The sequence below is a fragment of the Lactuca virosa genome, chromosome 4, assembly GCF_052849685.1.
Source record: "Lactuca virosa cultivar CGN04683 chromosome 4, Lactuca_virosa_CGN04683_v6, whole genome shotgun sequence".
NCBI lineage: Eukaryota > Viridiplantae > Streptophyta > Magnoliopsida > Asterales > Asteraceae > Lactuca > Lactuca virosa.
Genome location: NC_136429.1, coordinates 195350059 through 195373927, shown reverse-complemented (window position 1 = coordinate 195373927; position 23869 = coordinate 195350059).

The following is a 23869-nucleotide window of genomic DNA, read 5'->3' as shown; positions in this document are numbered from 1 at the left end:
ATGTGAAAGAGAATGAAAATTGGGGTGAAAAAGTGTAAAATTTGGGAAGCCCTCGCATGCTATATATAGTTCGAAGGTTCGGACCCAAGCCTATGCGAGGCTGCCACGAATCGGACAGATGGCGAAGGGAAGGGACTTCTTCGGACCGGAGGCTCGCTGCTGGCTGGCTCGGATTGGACCAAACCTCGGTCCAATGGGAAGAGGCCACGTGCGAAAGAGGGTGTCCGCGGTGTGTGCGAGGGGTGTCTCCGGGGTGTCTTCATGCGAAGATGTTCGCTTCTAAGTGGACCTCGGCTGCGGTCCAATCAGGAGGTGCCACGTATGGGTTTGGTCCACTCAGCAGCTGCCACGTGCGAGGGTGACGTGGCATGCGAAATTGCCCAGATTTTCCCATTTTTTCTTTATTTTTGTGCCAAAATTGCGAAAATCATAACTTTCGCATACGAGCTCCGTTTTTGGCGTTCTTTATATGCACGCGTAGGTAAAATCATACTCTACGACTTTTGTTTAGACTCCATTGGCTAATTTTGACTTTATTTTTAATATTATTATTTTATACAGACCGGGACGGGAATCCGTTAAAAATTCATAGCTTCTTCATACGACGTTCGTTTTTGTCTGTCTTTTTACCGTTGTACTACTACCGACGAGACCTTCAATTCTCGTTTAGGTTGTGTCGGCTAAAAATCGCTCGATCTTTATTTCGAGTTTTTAGCTGTACACTGCTATATTCAAACTTAGAAAAATCATAACTTCCTCATACGAAATCAGATTTTTCCATTCTTTTTATGAAAGTTCTCGGTTTAACATAAAATACAACTTTCATTTAGATTGTTAAAGCTAAAAAGCCTTTTATCGAAAATTCAGTTTTTACACTGAATAGTGTTTTGCCGGTTTTGTCGTGGATTTTCGATTGGTCATAACTTCTTCGTTATAACTCGGATTTTAGTGCTCTTTATGTTTTTGGAAACCTTGTTAAAATCTCTGTCACTTGGTTCATCCCAATCGAGATTGCTAAATAATTTATTTTTGAGGGTCAATTATGTAAATATGTACATTATGCTAAAATTTCTCTTTATTATTATAAAAAGAACTACACATTGACCTATACTATTACATAGGTTTGAAATAACGATTTGTTATATTATCCCCCCCCCCCCCCCCCCCGTTAGAGAGAATTTCGTCCCGAAATTAGTATTTCAGGTAGACTAGGGAAAAAGATGTGGATACTTCTGTTTCATTTGATCCTCCCGCTCCCAAGTGAATTCAGGTCCCCGTTTTGCATTCCAGCGAACCTTCACTATCGGGATACAGATTTGTTTGGTTTTCTTAACTTCCCTGTCTAGAATCTCTACGGGTTCTTAGATAAAGTTGAGGCTCTCGTTTAACTCGATATCCTCGAGTGGTATCACAAGAGTCTCATCAGATAAACACTTTTTCAAGTTTGAAACGTGGAAGGTAGGATGAATGTTATTTAGTTCTTGGGGTAATCGAAGTTTGTAAGCTACAGGACCAATTCTAGCAAGAATTTCGAAGGGTCCTATGTACCTTGGACTCAATTTGTCACGCTTTCCAAAGCGTATCATGCCCTTCCAGGGGGATACTTTTAACAAGACGCGGTCACCAACCTGGAATTCCAAGAGTTTTCTTCGTTTGTCAGCGTAGCTTTTCTGTCTATCTCTGGAAGCTTTAAGTCGCTGCCAAATTTGTATGATTTTCTCGGTGGTTTCTCGAATGATTTCTGGACCAGTGAGAGCACTGTCAGGAGTTTGACCTCTAGCTAGCTGCGTGTCACCCACTTCAGCCCAACATAGAGGGGATGTGCACTTGCGGCCATAGAGGGCTTCGAATGGAGCAGCCTTAATGCTAGTGTGATAATTGTTGTTATAAGAGAATTTAACAAGGGGTAAGTGAATATCCCATGCTTTTCCAAAGTCTATCACGCACGCTCGCAACATGTCTTCTAGTGTTTGAATCGTCCTCTCACTTTGTCCGTCGGTTTGTGGATGGTAGGCTGTACTCATGTCCAACCTAGTTCCCAAAGAGTTTTGTAAAGACTGCCAGAAACGAGAGGTGAATCTACTATCTCGGTCCGAAATAATAGATATTGGTACACCATGCAATCTAACAATATCCTTGAGGTAAGTTCGGGTTAGTTTCTCCATCTTGTCGGTTTCTTTTATTGGCAAGAAGTGTGCGGATTTGGTTAATCTGTCGACGATTACCCAAATAGTATCATAACCACCCGAAGTCTTGGGTAATTTGGTTATGAAATCCATTGTAATCCGCTCCCACTTCCATTCAGGGATTTCAGGTTGTTGTAATAAACCTGAAGGTTTCTGGTATTCTACCTTGACTTTGGCACAAGTAAGGCACTTGGCCACAAAGGTAGCGATTTCGGCCTTCATATTAGGCCACCAGTATATTTTCTTAAGGTCCAGATACATCTTGTCTGAACCTGGATGAATGGAGTATCAGGTTTTGTGTGCTTCATTCATAACCATGTCTCTGTAACCACCGAACTTTGGTGTCCAGATCCGGTTCATGAAATAATAGACTCCATTATCCCTGACTTCGAAGTTTTTATCCATTCCGCTCAGGGTTTTGTTGGATAAGGTGTCTAAGTCCATAACTTATTTGGTATATACTTGACCCGACCCGGCATGGTCCATTTGGGTTGCACTTCACCCGAACTAGTTATGGATAATTTTATGAGAGTTGTATACTTACGATTTATTAATATATTATAAGTTATAATATATTAATATAAAGTCATGTTACTTAATTAGTTTTAATCTTGAATTAATTATGAATTAATTTAGTGATTAAAAGGAAGACTAATTAAATCATGGGCTATTATATTTATATGGTGTGGGCTAACACTCATTTGGAATGGGCTAAGCTTATATGGAAGTCCATGGATGATCCATGGAGCTTTTACCCATGGATCCTTGGAAGAGGAAAAGACATGGGTTATTAGGGTTTCACCCTAACCATGTACACTATATAAACAAGCTTATGTTGCATGAAAAAGACACTAATGTGTGTGTAAGTGTGGTGGCCAAAATCAAGAGTTAGTATACTCTCTCATACATTTTCCAGGTTTGTGGTGATTTGTGATTTCCATTTGAGGCATTCACATTATTGGTGCTTGGCTCTCAAACTCCAAGGAATCAACAATCAACAAAAGGTATGTAATTCATCTAGTTCTTTTATGGTTAAAAGTACCCCATGCCATGCTAGATAGGTTATGAACCTTGGAAAATAATATTTTGCATGTATCTTAGACAAACATAGATCCAAGGTTTAATAGGGTTGCATGTACACTTAGGAAGTGTTAGAATGCTCAAAACCCAATAGTGGTATCAGAGCCTAGGCTTGTTTGTTTGATACTTGATGCAAAATAGTGAAAAAAGTCGAATTTTTTGCTGTCTGCCTGATGAACTCGCCGAGTCCATGGGGGGACTCGCCGAGTTCATGAGTAAACTCATCCTACTCGGCGAGTAGGTTCGTGCACTCGGCGAGTAGGAGCCTCAGAATGCAGATTTTCGACTTTTGCTGCTGGAAATGGACTAGAAACATTACCCTAAACTGTTTTGGTGTTTTAAAACTTGTTTTAGTTGGTGTAATGGTTGTTCTAATCCATTTACAATAGCTTATATCAAAATTTCATGCTTTGTATGTGTTCATATAATTCTTGAAACTTTGATGATCATGTTCATGTTCTTATGAATTTAGAAGATGATAGGAATTATTTGCTGAATTGTTTAGGATTAATTCTTGATCATTTATGTGTTTTAATGGAGTCGATAATTTATCCTCAAGTTATGGATATCCAAAGGTCACTTCTTTTAAACACATACTTAAAACACATAAGTTACATGGAAATGAAGATTAAAGTTTTGGAATTTGTAAAGTTACACACACTTTAATATACTTTAATTCCAAACCCTTAGAGTTTTAAAAGTTAAAATTCAACCCATATACTATTTATAACATTAATGGTTAATTATTATATATATGTATAAGATTAAAGTCGTCTTACCGCTAGTACGCCTCATTCACGAAGCCAGTCTATAAGGTGGGTATAAGGTTGTTGCCTATAAAATGGCAACTTAATGGGTGTCCACTCTCACCCACCGCTTGCTTGACTGGTGGAGGGTCGTTAGCCGAACGGGTAGGACAAGGACTTATAAATTCTCATTAAAAGTATGATGAATATTATAAAGTAACTAAACCTTTTATAAATTCCCAATCTTAGTTACTTTAGGAAAATGTGAATATGGTGCTAACCCATGAAATTCACACTTTGTACCTTACCAAGTCGTTGGTGGAGCGTGTGTGGTTAACCGGCACACTAACTTGGACTAGTAAGGATCACGAAGGGTGACTTAATGTTTATCATAGATCGGTGGAGCGTGTGTGGTTAACCGACACATTGATTAGGTGATAATATTAAGGGTACCAAGTGAATTTGCATGGTTATTCACACCTTGTTTTGTGATCATCGGCATCCCAGTCACAAAACTTGAAGGGCACAATCGAGATTGAAACATGCCATTGAAAAGTTCAATGAATCTCAAAAGAATCTAGGAATTTCAAAAACCAATTAAACCTAATAATTCATTTCGTTTTCATGGTGGGAATTGGTGAATCTTCATTCACCTACCTTCAAATATGTTATAGCTTAGATTACGTCATCCCTCTTCTAAGTTATAATATATTGTGTTGGATCCTAGCCTTAATATTACATTTGGGTGTATTATTAAGGATTCGACATATACCTAATCTAAACTTGTTTTCTTCTTTTCAGATGTCTTCCAACAACAAAGCTTCGGGCTCTAACCCTACTGGATCCTTTTCCCTCATGAACCTTTATGGGAGGGTCATCTTTGATGGTTCCAACTTCATGGATTGGATCCGAAACATCAGGATGGTTACTCGTTACGAGGACAAGGAATATGTCCTCGATAAGGAGCTAAAGGAGCTTGATGAGTCCACTGCTACTCCTGAGGAGGTTGCTGAGTATCAGGCACATGAAAGAGATGCCACCAAGGTGGCATGCATCATGATGGCTACCATGACAGCTGAACTCCAAAAGTCCTATGAGGACTATTACCCTTTTGAGATGCATCAGGATCTGATGGAAAGGTACCATCAGAGTGCTCGTCAAGAGCGGTATGAAATAATCTCCTCCATGATCACTACCTGTATGAAGGATAGCGAACCAATCACGAGCCACATGCAGAAAATGTAAAGGTATGTGGACCGTCTAATGAAACTGAATGTGAACTTCCCTGAGGAGTTGGCAATTGATATCATTTTGCACTCCTTGCCATCGTGTTATGATCAATTTCGTATGACATACCACATGAACAAGGAGGAAGTCACACTCAGTAAGCTTCAAGGACTTCTGAAGACTGCCGAAAGTGGTCTTAAGAGTAAGTCGGTTGCTACTCCTACTCCTACTACTACCCCTGTTTTGGCTATCGGGCAAGGCAAAGGGAAGAAGAGGAAGCACCCTTCGAAGGGTACCAAGGGAAAGTCCCTTGAAGGCTCCTCATCTGGAACCAAAGGTGGTTCTATCACTCCTTCTGCCATCCCTAAGGATGCTGAATGCTTCTACTGTGAGAATAAGGGGAACTAGAAGCGAAACTGCCCAAAGTACTTGTAGGATGTCAAGGATGGGAAAGTGAAACCATCCCATGCAGGTATTTACACTATATTGTCTAATAACTCACCATATTCTAATTCTTGGGTTCTTGATAAAGGTTGTGGTATTCACATCTGTTGTGACTTGCAGGGCCTAAGAAGAAGTGAGGATGTGGAGCACGGAAAGATAAACTTAATCATGGGGAACAAGAAGGTTGCACCTGTTACCAAGATTGGAGTTTATACTTTGTTGCTAGATAGTGGGTTAAAGTTAGATTTGAATAAATGTGTGTACTCGTCTGAAATGGCGAGGAATATTATTTCCTTTCATGCTTTGTACAAACAAGGTTTTACCTTTTCTTTTGATAATGAAGTTGGTTGTATTAATGCTTTCTTTAATAATGTTCTTTATTTTAAAGCATTACCTTGTGATGGTGTGTATGAAGCTGTATCGGTTGTAGATAATTTAGGAAATAATGTATTATGTATTGATTCTTCTACTAGCTTGGATAAAGCATCTTTGTGGCATTGTCGTCTTGGACATGTAAACAAAAAACGCATAGGCCAGCTCCAAAAGGATGGAGTCTTGGAGTCGTTCGACCTCAAGTCGGATGATAGTTGTGAGTCTTGTCTACTTGGAAAAATGACAAAATCACCCTTCACTGGTACTTGCGCAAGGGGTGAGGGTTTGTTGGACCTTATACATACTGATGTATGTGGACCATTCAAAACCGCCACAAGGGATGCTAATCGCTATTATGTGACTTTTATTGATGATTTTAGTAGATATGGTTATGTCTACTTAATCAAACATAAGTCAGAAACTTTTGAAAGGTTTAAAGAGTTTAAACAGGAAGTAGAAAATCAATTGGGCATGAACATTAAGATGCTTCGATCCGATCGAGGTGGTGAGTATCTTAGTACTGAGTTCCTCGACTATCTTAAGGAGTGTGGGATTGTCTCACAATTGACACCTCCCAGGACACCACAGCTGAATGGTGTAGCTGAGAGGCGCAATCGAACTTTGTTGGACATGGTTCGCTCTATGATGAGTCGAGCTTCGCTACCAATCTCTTTTTGGGGGTATGCCTTAGAGACTGCCACCCACATCCTTAATCTAGTCCCTACAAAGAAGGTTGCCAAAACACCTCATGAAATGTGGACTGGGAAAGTTCCCAATTTGGACCATGTCAAGATTTGGGGTTGCGAGGCTTTCGTGAGGCGCCAAACTCATGACAAGCTCGAACCTCGAAGTGAAAGGTGTATTTTCATCGGCTACCCACAAAAATCCTTTGGTTACCTCTTCTACAGACCCAGTGAGAATATGGTCTTTGTGGCTAGGAGAGGGGTCTTTCGAGAGAGAGAATTTATAAACCAAGGAGACAGTGGGAGGCAAATTGACCTTGAAGAAATTCAAGACTCAATTGGTGAAGGAACCTCAGACACTAGCAATCAACTTGAGGAGGAAATTCCTGTTGATCCAGCTGACGAGTCTATACTTCCGAGGCGTTCCACAAGGGTTAGGAACACACCTGAGTTTTATTATGGATTTCATATTACTACGGAAGGTGATACATTTATCAGTGACAGTACACTGGTAAATCTGGATGAACCTAATAGTGTTAAGGAAGCCATGGCAGGCCCAGAGTCTGCTAAATGGAAGGAGGCTATGGACAGCGAGATACAGTCCATGTATGACAATCAAGTTTGGAACTTGGTTGACAATGTACCAGGCCATAAGACAGTCGGGTGCAAATGGATCTTCAAGAAGAAGACCGACATGGATGGGAAGGTGCACACTTATAAGGCTTGACTGGTTGCGAAGGGGTTTACTCAGACTCAGGGTATTGATTATGATGAAACCTTTTCACCAGTAGCAAAGATTAAGTCTATTAGGGTTATGCTAGCCATTGCTGCATTTCATGATTATGAAATATGGCAAATGGATGTCAAAACCGCTTTCCTTAACGGAAAGTTGGCTGAGGATGTTTACATGAATCAGCCAGAAGGTTTTGTCAGTGCAGAGTACCCCAATAGAGTGTGCAAGCTTGAGAAATCCATTTATGGATTGAAACAAGCATCTCGAAGTTGGAATCTTTGTTTCGATGAGAAGGTCAAAGAGTTTGGTTTCTCAAGAAGTGAAGATGAGTCCTGCGTGTATGTCAGAGCTAGTGGGAGTATAGTTAGCTTTTTGGTACTGTATGTGGATGACATACTACTCATAGGAAATGACATCCCAACCTTACAGGAGGTTAAGTCCTGGCTTGGGAAGTGCTTTGCTATGAAGGACCTTGGAGAAGCTACCTATATCCTAGGGATAAGGATATTAAGAGAAAGGAGTAAAAGACTAATTGGACTTAGTCAGAGTATCTACTTGGATAAGGTGTTGAAAAGGTTCAACATGCAGAATTCCAAGAAAGGAGAATTACCAATCCAAAGCAATGCCAAACTGAGCAAGGCTCAGAGCCCGAGTACAGAAGATGAGATAGCTGAGATGAGTCGATTACCTTATGCTTCCGCTGTTGGTTCGATCATGTATGCTATGACTTGTACCCGTCCTGATGTGGCCTTCGCTTTGAACATGGTCAGCAGATATCAGGGGAACCCTGGCAAGGCTCATTGGACTGCGGTAAAGAATATTCTCAAGTACCTGCGGAGGACTAAGGATTGGATCCTTACCCTTGGTGGGAGTGATGACTTGAGAGTAGTAGGGTATAGTGATGCTAGCTTTCAGACTGATAGGGATAACTTCCGCTCTCAGTCGGGCTGGGTCTTTACCTTAAATGGAGGGGCAATCACTTGGAAGAGTTCCAAACAGGAGACTGTAGCTGATTCGACTTGTGAATCAGAGTACATAGCAGCGAGTGAAGCGGCAAAGGAGGCGATATGGCTGAGGAACTTCATCGGAGACCTTGGAGTTGTACCAGCCATTAAGGAACCTATGGAGATTTTCTGTGACAGCAATAGTGCGGTTGCCTTAGCCAAGGAACCGAGAGATCATGGCAGATCCCGACACATTGACAGAAAATATCACTTCATAAGACACAAGATAGAAGAAGAACTCCTCGTGGCAAAGAGGGTATCGTCAGATGAGAACCCTGCAGATCCCCTTACGAAGGGACTGACGAGGGTTAAGCATTTGCAGCATGCGAGGCGCATCGGGCTGAGGGACGATATTAGTTTTACAGATTAGATAATTTTTCTGAAACTTGTAAAATGTAATCGACGTTTGATGATGAATAAAATGTGTGATTTATTTATGAGTAAAGTGTTACTATCATTGTCAATTATTTACTATTGTTTCAGTTTTGCATGTTTTGACTTCCAGAATAATTAATTTATTCAAACCTCCACAATCGGTCATACGTCGGAAGTAGGTATGAATCAAGATTGTCATGAATGGGGTTTGTAGATGGCTAAAGGTGTTTAGACATAGCAATGGTTGCTACAACGTTCATGAGTGCTCATAAGTTATGAGTATTGGAATAAACCCACGCTCACTTGTATCACTTCATGGAATTTATCTCGAGTGATCGTGAGACGGTAATATCATATAAGTCCTCAAACCTAGAGATATGAGTTGTTACCTATGAGTTGGTTGTGCATTGATTGCACGTAAACGCATCAGTAAGTTGATGTTATAAAACGTGCCTTTGTGTGCAATTCAATAAGTAGTAGAACAAGCATATGAGTCGAAGTTTATCTGTTCCTTCTAGAAATAGAAGCGATATCTGGGCCCCTCGATGATTTTTTGTTGACCCATGTACCGGGCCCGGTCAGAACTAAATTGATGTGTTCATTTAAGTTCTTTGTCAAACAAATCGGAAATCGAGAAACAACTGCTAGACAATAAGTAAGACATTGTTCCATGTATTTATCCGGCTGATATCATGAGAACAGAGGATTATATGATCACTTATCTAAAATGGCGCTTCATAGTTCACAAGAGCTTTCGAGAGCTACGATTGCCGGTTGGTTCCTAAAGTAATATAGGCAAATACAGTTATTAGACTTATCCAAGTGGGAGTCTGTTGGATAAGGTGTCTAAGTCCATAACTTATTTGGTATATACTTGACCCGACCCGGCATGGTCCATTTGGGTTGCACTTCACCCGAACTGGTTATGGATAATTTTATGAGAGTTGTATACTTACGATTTATTAATATATTATAAGTTATAATATATTAATATAAAGTCATGTTACTTAATTAGTTTTAATCTTGAATTAATTATGAATTAATTTAGTGATTAAAAGGAAGACTAATTAAATCATGGGCTATTATATTTATATGGTGTGGGCTAACACTCATTTGGAATGGGCTAAGCTTATATGGAAGTCCATGGATGATCCATGGAGCTTTTACCCATGGATCCTTGGAAGAGGAAAAGACATGGGTTATTAGGGTTTCACCCTAACCATGTACACTATATAAACAAGCTTATGTTGCATGAAAAAGACACTAATGTGTGTGTAAGTGTGGTGGCCAAAATCAAGGAGTTAGTATACTCTCTCATACATCTTTTCCAAGTTTGTGGTGATTTGTGATTTCCATTTGAGGCATTCACATTATTGGTGCTTGGCTCTCAAACTCCAAGGAATCAATAATCAACAAAAGGTATGTAATTCATCTAGTTCTTTTATGGTTAAAAGTACCCCATGCCATGCTAGATAGGTTATAAACCTTGGAAAATAATATTTTGCATGTATCTTAGACAAACATAGATCCAAGGTTTAATAGGGTTGCATGTACACTTAGGAAGTGTTAGAATGCTCAAAACCCAACAGGTTTCACCTGCCACGTTTTCGGGTTTCAAGGCTTCTAGTTGAGCTTCTTTGATTTGTGTGGACAGATGTGAATGGATTGTCATGGTCAACGACTTTACTTGGCTTCCCGAGTATTCTTTTCTGCTAAGGGCATCAGCTACTACGTTTGCTTTACCAGGGTGATAAAGAATTTCACATTCGTAGTCGTTCAGTAGCTCCACCCATCGTCGTTGTCTCATGTTCAGCTCTTTCTGATTGAAGATATGCTGGAGACTTTTATGGTCCGTGAATATTGTGCATTTCGTGCCATATAGGTAATGTCTCCAGATCTTCAGAGCAAACACTACCGCTCCTAAGTCAAGGTCGTATGTTGTGTAGTTGAGTTCATGTGTCTTAAGTTGTCTGGAGGTGTAGGAGATAACCTTTCCTCTTTGCATAAGTACACACCCAAGCCCTTGATTTGAAGCATCACAGTACACTACAAAGTCCTCTGTCCCTTCGGGTAGGGACAGGATCGGTGCACTGCACAAGGCTTGTTTGAGCGTTTGGAATGCGGTTTCTTGCTTCTCTCCCCAGTTATAGGTTACACCCTTTTGCGTCAGGATGGTAAGAGGTTTAGCGATTCGGGAGAAATTTTGAATGAACCTGCGATTGTAGCCAGCAAGACCTAAGAATTGTCGGATTTCTGTAGGAGTTGTGGGTGCTGGCCAGTTTTCAATTGCTTTGATTTTGGAAGGGTCCACGTGTATTCCTTCTGAACTGACCACGTGACCTAGGAATTCAACCTTCCTAATCCAAAACTCGCACTTTGAAAACTTCGCATAAAGTTTTTCGGTCCTAAGAGTTTGTAATATTTGACGAAGATGTTGGCCATGTTCTTCTTTGCTTCTTGAATAGACAAGGATGTCGTTGATGAAGACTATGACAAATTTGTCCAGGAATGGACGACACACTCTGTTCATTAGATCCATGAACACAGCAGGTGCATTCGTCAATCCGAATGGCATCACAATAAACTCGTAATGACCATAACGAGTTCTAAATGCAGTCTTGGGAACGTCTTCCTCCAAAATCTGTAATTGGTGATACCCGGATCTTAAGTCTATCTTCGAGAAGTAGCTCGCACCTTGAAGTTGGTCGAACAGATCGTCAATGTGAGGTAGAGGGTATCGGTTCTTGATGGTAAGTTTATTCAGCTAGCGATAGTCTATGCACATGCGGAATGATCCATCCTTCTTCTTCACGAACAACACCGGTGCTCCCCAAGGTGAGAAGCTTGGTCTTATGAAACCTTTGTTAAGGAGTTCGTTAAGATGGCTGGATAATTCTTGCATTTCAGAAGGTGCAATACGATAGGGGGATTTGGCTACGGGGATAGCTCCAGGGATTAAGTCGATTCGGAATTCGACTTGTCGTTCGGGAGGTAGTCCTGGAAGATCATCGGGAAAAATATCGGGAAAGTTGCAGACCTCTGGAATGCTCGCGATATCTTTCACTTCTTGCTTTTTGTCTACCACGTGAGCTAAGAAAGCACAGTACTCCTTGCGAAGATATTTATGTGCTTTGATGCAAGAAATGATCTGAAGATTTGTTCCGGGTTTGTCGCCATAGATAATAAGAGTTTCGTTAGTTGGCAAGTTTAAACGAACAGCTCTTTCATAACATAGGATGTCGGCATGGTTGGGGCACAACCAATCTATACCTATTATGATGTCAAAACTTTTGATAGAGAACGGCATAAGGTCTATTGGAAAAGATAAGTCATTCAAGGTAAGGATACATCCTATGTATATATCATTGGTGGATTCGGATTTCCCGTTAGCCATTTCTACTGTAAAAGTTTCGTTTAGTGGTTGGGAGTTTTGATTTAGTAGATGTTTAAAATTATGGCTCACGAAGCTCCTCTCAGCACCACAATCAAATAGAATGCATGTATAAGTATTATTGAGAAGGAACGTACCCGTGACCACAACAGGGTCTGCCACCGCTTCTTCATGACCCAGTTCTAAAATCCTCCCAACTCCACCGGCATTTCCATCCTTTGGACAATCTTTCTTGAAATGCCCCACATCACCGCATTGGTAGCATGCTCGGCCTACTCCAGTGGCAGGTACTTGGTTAAGGGGTTGGGGTGGTATTCTACAGAATCGGGCAGTATGCCCTTTCCTGTTGCAGTTTCGATACTACATTTCTTGGCAATTTCCATTATGGTGAAAATTGTACTTGTTGCATTTAGGGAGGGTACCAGCATAGGGCTTTGGTGGTGCAAAGTTATTAGGGACAGCAGCATGTACAATAGCGGGTATGGTAGCAGGTACAGTAGTAGCATGGACTGCCACTACTTGTTGCTTCTTTGCTGGTTCCAGAGGACATTTGCCCTTCACCTTGTTCCAAACCCTCTTCTTGCTGTTGTTGTTGTTCTCCTTGGGTTGTTCTGGAGCAGAGACCACAGAGTTTTGACGGGCTCCGTGGTCGATGAGAGATTGTGCCGGTTCTTTGGCACTGTCAAAAGTAATAGGTTTTGAAGCTAAAACACTTGACTGAATTTGGGGCGACATACCCCAAATATAACTCTCAATCTTTTTGCTCTCGATAGGAACCATATCTGGACAAAGTATTGCCAGATCACAGAACCTATTGGTATATGTTGATATATCAGAACCAACCATTGTAAGAGCCCATAGTTCTTGCTCCAGTTTCTGTATCTCCCCTCGCGGGCAATATTCCCGCATTAACATGGCTTTTAGGCTCTCCCAGCTGATAGAGGTAGCCACTATCAGAGTGAGTGACTTAATGTGGCCATTCCACCACGTCAGAGCCCTATCAGAAAAAGTACAGGCAGGAAATTTAACCTTGGTACCCTCAAGACAGGAGCAAATTTCAAAGATTGTTTCCGTCTTCTCAATCCATTGTCTTAGTGCCATAACTCCCCCAGTCCCATTAAAGGTCCTGGGTTTGGCATTAGAGAAATCCTTATAAGTGCATTCTCGCGAATGCCCATGACTTTCGCCATGGTTAGAAGGATGTGCACCGACTCCCGACCCACTAACACCAGGAGTATGAACGTGAGACATGGCAGCCGCTACAGCCGCCGTGACCGCCGCTTAAAACATAGCGGGGTCGAATTGAGGAGGTGGTGGTGGGGGTGGCGTCGGTGCTTCATTGGTGTTGACACGTCTTGGATTTCTACGAGGAGGCATCTCTTGCTATAAAAGTCAAATAGATAAAAAGATAGTGAGATATCAAGAATGAATATGAATTTGATATCTCTGAACTAAACACTTAATTCAACATGAATCTTACAAAGAATTGGAAATAGAAATCTAGTGCAAGTACAACTTGCAACAGGATAATATGAAATTGAATGGTTATTTTTAAAAAGTATGAATGTACATGTCAACTGTATTGGTATATTAAGTATATAAGGTCCAGAAAACTTGACCTTAAAGCAGGATTATAATATACCCCAATACTGAGAAAGTGTCGACATCAAACCAACCTACCGGAAAAATAAAATTTATGCGGTTGTATCGAAAGTATGAAAAATAACACTGGAACATTTCTGCGATCCAAAACTTTGGAATAAGATGATTATGAAAACTGTAATAACTCTTGTTGAAGTAAAGTTCTTATCGTTTTATTGATACTTGATTTGTACATAACATAGAAAGTAGTATACACATTCGATATAGAAAGTAGAAAGTAGGAGTAGTGCGAACACTACTTGCGACGATTTCTACGACGATTGCTAGGTTCCGCTTCGTCTTGCGCTTTCCAGCGCCTTTCTTGGGCAGCTTGATGCTCCCTTAGTTCTCTGATCTCTGATTCAGCAGCACTAAGTTGCCTTTGAAGGGCTTCAGTATGGTGTTGGGTGTCATCTTGCATCTCGTCAAGACGAAGGATATCTGCAGTGTTTGCCTGCGCAACCGCATTCACCTCTAGGATCCGATTGATCGACATTCTTGATTGATCGAACTACCAGGCTATCCGGTTTACTATAACTGGAAGAGCTCTGTCAGCAGTTCCTCTTCTAGATACGTTATAGAAACCTCGTGCCATTCCGTATGGAGGGCGTTGGCCGTCTTGTCGACTCCAATGGTTTATGTATTGGCCCCACTCAGGTATTGGTTTTGCGTCCTCTTGCCTCTGGGGACGCTCCCCAGGGTTGTAGACTTGTGGCTCTGTATCTGTACCACTTGACTCGCTGTCCTCAAAGGGTTCTTCGTCTGAGTCTATGATCCAGCCTGCATTCTGTGGATTGTAGGGGTCTCCCGGTAAATTGGGTGCAGCCATAGGTTCTGTATTAGAAATAAGATTAGTAAAATACTCTCCATAGTATTTTAATCTTTGTATTCTGTTCTATAGTTCTTCTGAATATGTATGGTAAGTTTTAGACATGTCTCAACACTACTATCACTCCCAAACACATGTTGGTCATATCTCAAATCAATATAGTTGATCAGGCTATATTAATTCCAGATATGATTACATAACTGCTCAGGTTTGACTATAGTGCTCAACATCCAAATACTTTTAAGTTCTTATGATTATGATATTGTACTTGTAACTATGAGTGTGTTCTTATGACTGTGATACTGTACTTGTAGGTATGAGTGTTAGTATACTTCTTATAAAAATACTTAAATTTTTAAAAGTATACTTGTAGTCAGAGCTCCTTGCCCCGATGTATTTATAGTTTGTATATCTTTTATTGATTGATATACTGAGTTCACTATAAACAATGCTCTGATACCAATCTGTCACACCCCCAAACCAGACGGCGGAAACGTCTGGGGGTGGAGGACTTGAATTGTAGTATCAGAACACATGCATCATAGTAATCAAAGTACAAACAACCATTGTATTTAAAAAGTATAAGTATTTACATGTGTTCAATCATTGTATATTGAACCAAAATATAGTTATACAAAATTAGATATGACTCAACAAAGCTCCATCTTCTCAAAAGCTCGGGGAGTACCTGTGTATTATTTCCCTGAGAATACAAGTAATTTGAAAAGAGAGTATCAACATAAAGTTGAGTGAGTGCAAAAGTGTTTATGTTTAGAAGAGTATATCTGTATCTTGTATATGTGAACTGTTCCAGAAAATCATATATTTTTTGTTGTATATGAAAAGTAGTTTTATTCTCAAAAAACCGTTCTCTTTGTATCAACGTTTTGTATTTGTATTCCTTTATGAAAACTTGTAACTGAGAGTGTGCCTGGGTCCGCCAGCTATTATTGAAAACTGTATTGAACCATTGTAGTTTGTATTCTGAAAACTGGTACTTTGAAGGTGTACTTTCGTTTACTTGTTTATACACTAACATATTGTTAATATCTTTTTAATGAGTTCTTATAACCATACTATGACGGATGGCCTGAAACAAACGCTTTGTGGGCGTTTAAACTGTTGATAACAATTGTCACTCATCGGCGTGTATGCCTGACTATAGCTAGCAGCCTGAGTGCGGGGTTGTCAATCCCGATATAGATCTACACACAACTTGTTTCGATCCCCGAGGCTGGAGATTTTTATTATAATGTCAGGGCTTTACCTTGGTTGTCTAAAATGAATTAAACAACCTGAATGTCTCATAAAAAGCATATAAACGTTACATGTATATTAGTTAAGAAAACCCAATCATTCTGAAATAATTGATTGACAGTATGTTCTTGATTTAGTATTTCAAACATGTATTTGATAAGTGTAAACCTTGATTTGTTCTGTATCAAAACCCTAGTTTCTTGTAAGATCGTGTATTCTTGTAGTATGAATTATTGTTCTATGTATAAATTATACCTATTATAATTTATATGTACTTTCTGAATATGTATATAACTGTATTTAGCATGTAACCCCTTGCTCAACGTGTTACAAAGGTGTTTGAATTGATGAAATAACTTTTATATTTATATACATACACAATTTCATATACAAGTAAAATTTAAACGACACTCAGACAAATAACCGGAACTATTAGCCCACATCCAAACAAGGAAAAGGACCCAGAATGAGTTATCAATCCTAAGCCTTTTAAATCTTATATATATATATATATATATATATATATATATATATATATATATATATATATATATATATATATATATATATATATATATATAAATATGAATTTTAGGGAAAAATATAAGATTATAAAATAGTTTGATGTTTTGAGTATTTTTAGATAATTTAATGTTATTTTATCATGATTTGAATCATGATTTTATAACACAAAGTTCTTGTGTTATGCTTTTAATCCCCCCTTAAAACAGTAGAAATTATGAAAATACGGGGGTATGTACTCACTTGATAGATGGTGAACCGGACAGAGTTTCGTTTCACGAAAAGGAGTTTATTTGTCGGGAAACCGGCTCAAATTGGGCAGAGTTTTGACAGGAGAGAGGTTACTTCTCGGGAATCTCGGGGCTTCGAGGCTTGCTTAGGGTTCAAGACTTGATACCGGGGTTTTAGGGGTTGTATATGAGCTTATGAGAGTGGAAAATGTGAAAGAGAATGAAAATTGGGGTGAAAAAGTGTAAAATTTGGGAAGCCCTCGCATGCTATATATAGTCCGAAGGTTCGGACCCAAGCCTATGCGAGGCTGCCACGCATCGGACAGATGGCGAAGGGAGGGGACTTCTTCGAACCCGAGGCTCGCTGCTGGCTGGCTCAGATTGGACCAAACCTCGGTCCAATGGGAAGAGGCCACGTGCGAAGGAGGGTGTCCGCGGTGTGTGCGAGGGGTGTCTCCGGGGTGTCTTCATGCGAAGCTGTTCGCTTCTAAATGGACCTCGGCTGCGGTCCAATCAGGAGGTGCCACGCATGGGTTTGGTCCACTCAGCAGCTGCCACGTGCGAGGGTGACGTGGCATGCGAAATTGCCCGGTTTTTCCCATTTTCTCTTTATTTTTGTGCCAAACTTGCGAAAATCATAACTTTCGCATACGAGCTCCGTTTTTGGCGTTCTTTATATGCACGCGTAGGTAAAATCATACTCTACGACTTTCGTTTAGACTTCGTCGGATAAGTTTGATTTTATTTTTAATATTATTATTTTAAACATACCGGGACGGGAATCCGTTAAAAATTCATAACTTCTTCATACGACGTCCGTTTTTGTATGTCTTTTTATCGTTGAACTACTACCGACGAGACCTTCAATTCTCGTTTAGGTTGTGTCGGCTAAAAATCGCTCGATCTTTATTTCGAGTTTTTAGGTGTACACTACTATATTGAAACTTAGAAAAATCATAACTTCCTCATACGAAGTCAGATTTTTCCGTTCTTTTTATGAAAGTTCTCGGTTTAACATAAACTACAACTTTCATTTAGATTGTTAAAGCTAAAAAGCCTTTTATCGAAAATTCAGTTTTTACACTGAATAGTGTTTTGCTGGTTTTGTCGCGGATATTCGATTGGTCATAACTTCTTCGTTATAACTCGGATTTTAGTGCTCTTTATGTTTTTGGAAACCTTGTTAAAATCTCTATCACTTGGGTCATCCCAATCGAGATTGCTAAATAATTTATTTTTGAGGGTCAATTATGTAAATATGCACATTGTGCTAAAATTTCTCTTTATTATTATAAAAAGAACTACACATTGACCTATACTATTACATAGGTTTGAAATAACGATTTGTTACAATATTCTTGAGAAACATCTTGTTAAACTATATGAATCCACCGCCACTCCTGAAGAAATTGCTGCTTATAACAAGCACAATGATGATGCCGCCAAGGTCGCTTGCATAATGGTTGCAACCATGGAACCTGAGCTAAAAAAGTTCTACGAGGACTACTGGCCATAAAAGATGAGTTTGGATCCTGCTGAAAAGGTTCAAAAGAAATCCCTAAGAATTCTATGAAGTCGTCAAGTATCTTATGACATGCAAGTTGAAGGAAGGAGAAACTCTTTGGGCTCATGTGCAAAGAATGCAGAGATATGTGAAGTGGTTGGAAAAGCTCAGTGTGTCGTTTGATAAGGAGTTAGCTATTGACATGGTCTTTAATTCTTTACCTCCTAGTTATAATCAGTTTATCTTGACTTTGATGGGTTTTGAGCATAACATACAAAAACCTATGTGTGCATGCAACCCTAATTGTTGGATCTATGTTTTCTCTAAATGAACATACAACTTTTGAACATCAAACAGAAAACCCTATAAGGTATATACTATTTTCGAAATCTATAAAATAGGGTTAAGAAAACATACCTTGATTGTTATATAGCAATAATAATTGAAATCCTAGTTATCTTGAACTTCGAGAGCAAGCGTCACAAGTGTCACGCCTCTAGTAGATCACACCCATACTAAGCAAGAGGATGAGAGAGAGGAGAGAGGAGGAGAATCTCTTAGAAATTCGGTTATCCTTCTGGGATTCAGATGGCAAAAAATCTCAAGCCCTATAGGTCTATTTATAGTGCAGATAGGATACACTGGAAAACCCTAATTTGAATAAAATATTATTAATTCAAATTGGTAATTATCCACCTCCTTAATTATCTACATAAGATAATCTAGAAACCATAAGTATCCTTAGTAAAACCGTCCATGCCTTCTTAGGAAGGTTCTGGAACATCTTGCTCAACCATTGAACAATTGCACTTTAGTCCCAGCACTTCCAGTTAATTCTTTTAATCCCAAAATTAATTCCAATTAATTTATGATTAAATATTAATTAAATAATATGATTTCTAATTAATATATTATTTTCATAATACATTAATAAATCATTTATTACAATTTACTAATTACATAATAAATTCAACCTCTCTCCAGAGGTCGTCATATCTAGTTGCTAGTTATGAGGGCAACCCAAAAGGTCTGTGCTACTATCAGTTTAAGTATATACCAATTATAATTATGGGCTTAGACACCTAATCCAACAGTCTCCCACTTGGATAAGTCTAATAACTATAGTTTCCAATATAACTTCAAAAACTGATTAGCAAATTGTAGCTCTCAAAGCTGCTATCAAACTCTACTCAATCAGTTACATGTCCTAAGAAAGTGATCAAATATTCCTCCGTTCTACAAGATATCATACAGACATGAGACATGGATTATAATCAATCTCATTGTCCAAGTTTTGTTTCCCTATTTCAGATTTATGACGACCAGAATCAGACTATTAATTGAACACATCAATTCAGTCCAGGCTTGGCCAAGCACTTTAGATGTCGACATCAAATCATCGAGGGGCCCAAAGATATCGCTTTTCCCGTTAGGGAAAAAGGAACGGATAAACTTCGATTTATATGCTTGCACTATTCACTCATCAAATCACGCACAATAATACATTTTATAACATCAAGTTACTGATGTGTTTACGTATTATCAATGCACAACTGACTTGAAAACAACAACTCATATATCTCTGTTTCAAGAATATAAGATATTATCGTGTCAAAATTAATCGTGATAAAATCCATGAAGTAATTCTATGAGTGTGGGTTTATCCAATACTCAAAATCTCCATTTACCAAGTACTCGTGAACATTGTAGCAAAACCATTGCTATGTCTAATCTCCATAGACAATCTACAATTCAATTCATGACAGTCTAATTCTCTACTTACTTCCAAAAGTATGAACGCCTGTGGAGTTCCGAATAATCCAATTATTCGGGAAGTAAAACATGCGAAGTGAAACACAATAATAACCTAACTAACGATTGTGTCAAAGCTATTGAATATAAATAAAACTCTTATTATTTAATCACCATATTAATTAGACTTTATTCATTGTATAATGTTTCGAGTAATCAACTAAACTCTTGAAATAAACATCAGTCATGCCATGTTAGAAACATGCATACTATGTCTCTTTTTGGTCCTTTCTTTGTGAACAGATCAAATGGACACTAATCCAATAATGCTCATTTCACAATTCCAAATTCTTGTCACTACTAAATGTGTTAGAGTTCAACCTTACATGCAATATCCTTTTGTGACGTCGAGGCTTCAAAGTCACAAAGACTTTGCCAACGATATTACAAAATGTTCCATTGAAACTTTGTAACTTAAAACAATTTGATGGTAACGAAGTCTCAAATTCAAGACACACTCCTTGAACATCTTCCTTGCATCAAAGTTCCTAACTCACATGTAGATTTTAACATCAACATCCACTATGGAAACATTTCCATATTCCCATATAAATGTCAATTCTGAACAAGAGTCACCTTCATTCAGAATTATGTCAATATGGTCCACCCAAATTAATACTATACTTCCAACTGTCCACAAGCAACCAATCTTCAGTAAACCTTAGAGTGTTCTTGGCAGTTGTTTAACAACATTATTCATACCAAGTTCTAGTCCTTTTTCCCTTTCAGTACCCAAGGCATTTGGAAAAATCAGAACAAGTGAATATTATAGAATATGTAAACGATCCTATATCTGAAGCATATAGGACTCGATAAAGCCCTGATATTTGATCAGTCTCTTGCTATAATATTTTCATACATCGAATTTCCTATATTGAACCAATTCAACATGATATTCATATATGACCAAGACTAAGTTTTATTAAAACTTCAATCTAAACATTTAGATTTGAAATGAAGTATGAGTGCCCTCTCCTTTAAATCTTTCTATAGCAAAACAATTCCCAAACTTTGCAATTTCTAAATTTTAAATCTTTGTGTCCTACAATTAGTATTGCCAACTTGCAACACTTAGCATAACAATTATGCTCCTACTAGCATAACAATTATGCTCCCAACATCACAACAATTATGCTCCCAATAGCTTTGACTGTATCCGAAACTCAACTGGACTTCTAGAAATCCATACTTTTTGACTTTCTTACTAAAGTGCAGATTTATGATATGTTATGCTTTGATAATTCTTCAGTCAGACTTCTCAAGCTTATACAGCTTCATTAGATAGCATATGCGCGTGTTTAAACCCTTTCATAGCTTATAGCTATAAGTCCTGAAAGTTCAAAAAGTTCCTTTCCATTTCTCACAATTCGAACTATGAAAAGGGATGCCATAATCATATTGCGAATTTGAGAATGCAATTATCACAATTACTAACCATAATGATATTTATAAAATCTTCTAAAATTTACTAGCGAAAGTTATTCCTCATAATCATTTTCATGAATTAGAGCGAAACCTTTTGGCACCCAGATTTTATGGTGTATGTGTTCCCATCCATGTGAATCTATAATTTCCAACCTACAATCATAAGACAAGGTTTATGAAAAATTCAAACTCTAATATAGCTTTGATGGACTGAACTTTACTTGTTCTTAATTTCTTTCCTTCTGGTAGCACAAGGGCCTACCAGCGCTTCCATGTTGTTTAATCAGCTCACTTCCATTGACAAATGTACTATCACTGACCAACGTGCTCTTCCTTTTTACAGTCAAACGAGAACCATAGAACTCATAAGTATTGCCAACTCAACTGGAATATGCATAGAAACAAGAATATGTCAACTTAAAATGATAGGTTGTCAACCTCAGGGTCATGTGCTAGTGATAACTAAAAGGTTTATTCTTGATTGACTCCTGAAACTCTTTAAGATTAATAAGACTCCCACTGACTTCTTGACATATAATTTTTTCTCTCAAGGAACAATCCTTGACGAGCAAAGACACATATTCAAAAGTTAGTATGGATTCTCGACAAGAAAACACTCATGTAATTGGTCTTAGTTTATCCTTTGTTTTAACCAAAACATCACAACTTGCCGATTTCAAATGTGCTAGAGTAAGAAGGTATTACTACTCCACATTTCATGAGGTGTTATAATGTGACAACCCGAAATTTCTATTCTGTACAACATGTCAATTCAATAGAAGTCAAATCAATTACAGTTAAAATTTCAGACTTTTTGGATTAAGTTTGATTATTTTAGGATTTACACTTTAGGAGATACCAGGAGAGAGGATGCCCTAGGGTTATAGTGCAACACTGTTATTCCTAAACTTCAAGAAATTGGAGTTTACTGCCAGAATAAAATATTTTCAGCCAAAAACCCAGAAACTTGGAGTATATATATGACACTTGTCATTTTATGTCATTTTTTCAAATTTCTCAAGAACAAAAGCAAATCCTCTCAAGTATCATCCCGGGATTTATTCCAAATCTCGATCTAGTAAGTGTTTTCAACCACTTCAAGTTAGTAGATCACTTAATCTAGTGTTTTAGCACCCTTCTAACCGTGAAATCATTCCAAAAGGTTGATTCTTCCATTTTCACCAAGAACACCAAGAACACACACTAGTGTTCTTGGCATTTTGGCTCATTTCAAGCTTCCATATAGTAAGTACTTCTATCCTAGAGTGTGTTTAAGCTTGCTATACTTCATTATAACATGAAAACATCCAAGAAACACCAAGAAAATGGTGTTTACGGTCCAAGAACATTCTTGAACCGTAAACCCATCTTAAGGGACCAAAATGTCCCTAGTCCCTTCCTAAGCCTAGGTAACTAACTTGGATCCTTACCTTGATGTGTTAAGGACTTGAAATCATCAAAATACCAACATCCATAAGGGTTTACGACCGTAAACCCAAAGGGATGTGGTCTTTGGGCCGTAAACTCCAAATAGGAGTGAAATGGTGCCCTAGCTTCTTCCTTAGGCTTATACTTCAAGTGGAAACACTTCAAAGGACTTAGAAACCTTCAAATCAACAAATGGTCAAAAGAAGGGGAGTTTACGGCCGTAAACTCTAGGGTTTACGACCGTATACCCATTGGGTTGAGGTCACAAAAATGTAAACTCAAGTTAGGGTTTCTTTTGAACCCTAAACCCTATAGCATTGTTCTACAACACTTAGATGCATTCCTTGAGACTTATAACACTTATATAAGGTGTTTAACTTGTCTTAGGATGTCTTAACTTTGCTAATTAGTTGTTTAAAGTCTAATTAGATACATATATGTTGTATTTATATGTTAAATAGGATCATTGTGTGTGTACAAGTCTTCACTTGACACCTAGCAATCCTATTTCTTCAGTTCATCCAAACCACCAACTACAGGTGAGTTCATACCCCTTAATTAACCTTTTAAATGTTTTTAAAATGCTTTTATGGGGGGGGGGATACAAGTTGAACAATTATAGTTATTATATCAATCACATGTGATTAATAACTACCAAGCAAATGGTTTTCTTACTTTTTAAACTGTTTATCAAACTGTTTTACCTCAAACTGTTTTACAAACTCTTTTATTGTCAAATACATTTATCAAACTCTTTTAACTTATATTATGTGTATCTATATAGATATAGTTATATAAGTAGGATTAAGAAGGACTTAGGACTGCTAGTCTACCCTGCTTCCTGTTCTTGTTTGATTGTGGTCTTAGGGTATCAAGGTTAGCTGTCCGAAGGTCGTTTGAATCCTAGTTATATATTATGTATATGTATATAGATATAAAAGTTTTTCCTCCATTCAAGTCCATACCCTTGGGTAGCAAGG